The sequence below is a fragment of the Hippoglossus hippoglossus genome, chromosome 3, assembly GCF_009819705.1.
Source record: "Hippoglossus hippoglossus isolate fHipHip1 chromosome 3, fHipHip1.pri, whole genome shotgun sequence".
Taxonomy (NCBI): domain Eukaryota; kingdom Metazoa; phylum Chordata; class Actinopteri; order Pleuronectiformes; family Pleuronectidae; genus Hippoglossus; species Hippoglossus hippoglossus.
Window position 1 is genome coordinate 25,809,378 of NC_047153.1, and position 972 is coordinate 25,810,349.

The 972-nt window shown below is 40.9% G+C and overlaps 1 long non-coding RNA gene across 1 annotated transcript; it reads left to right on the forward strand.

The window, feature by feature from the left end:
• The first annotated feature begins 244 nt into the window (after positions 1-244).
• On the forward strand, positions 245-729 carry LOC117759563. The gene is made up of 2 exons (XR_004613509.1): positions 245-369; positions 636-729. It is a non-coding gene; the product is annotated as an uncharacterized LOC117759563 (long non-coding RNA).
• The last annotated feature ends 243 nt before the right edge of the window (positions 730-972 follow it).

Here is a 972-nt window from a genome sequence, read left to right on the forward strand (position 1 = left end):
AAAAATGTCAGCTATTCATGGCTGGAGGTGTGGCCTTTTCCGGTGTAGAAAGTTTACAAGTACAGATGTGCTTTAAAGTGCATCTTCCTATAGGCAGCTGTAAAAAAAAAAAATTATCAGCTTCCACTTGTTGTGCAAAAATCCATGTGAATGTATCACGAATAAATAAACTCACTGTCAAATGCAATCCCGCTTGGGTGGTTCTCAAAGCAGCCTCTTGATGTGAATAAATCATTTTGGTTCCCAGGACTGACATCTGGAGAAGAGAAAGGCCTGCAGCGAGCATTCATTTAGTCATCCCTTCGCTGCAACAAGCCAGTGACTTACTGTAGCTCCCGTGGGACTGTACCATATCAAAAACACGCTCAGGTATGCATAGACACGTAGTTAAGTGAAACCATAAACCAGATTTCCATAGATTAGGGATTATTTCTTATCCACAGCAGCTCTTCTTATGTGTTTCATTTTGGGATGGTCTCCTTCAGCTTATCAGCCCTTACTTAGTGAGAGAAGGAGCCCAGACAGCTCAGTTGTGTTACCAACTGTGTAAACTAAATGTCTAATGTCTTTGCCAACTATTCTGAGGAATTAACGAATGAAGAACTAAAGAGACTTTTACATTTATTGCTTTCCAGATCCCTCCTGCTCTATACATGAGGGAGTTCTCAGCCATTTTCCTTTAACCCCTGCCATTTCATATATGAATAAAAAGCATGATTTTCTACAGATGCCTTATTATCTCTTTTTTTGGGACAGGGATTACAAATTATTCTTTAATTAAATGTCATTTTTCCACTGCCAGCTCCCTCCCCTCTCTCTTTTTGTTGATTCTTTCCAGCGTCTCCATAAGACTGCCGATCAGAGCCTTTGATTCTTTCATCAGTCCTGCTAGTGTCCTTGAATGCAAGCCGCTTGTATGAATGAGCTGTGTCGTTTAGGGGGATAAAGAGCAGGAGGAGAGACGTTTAACCT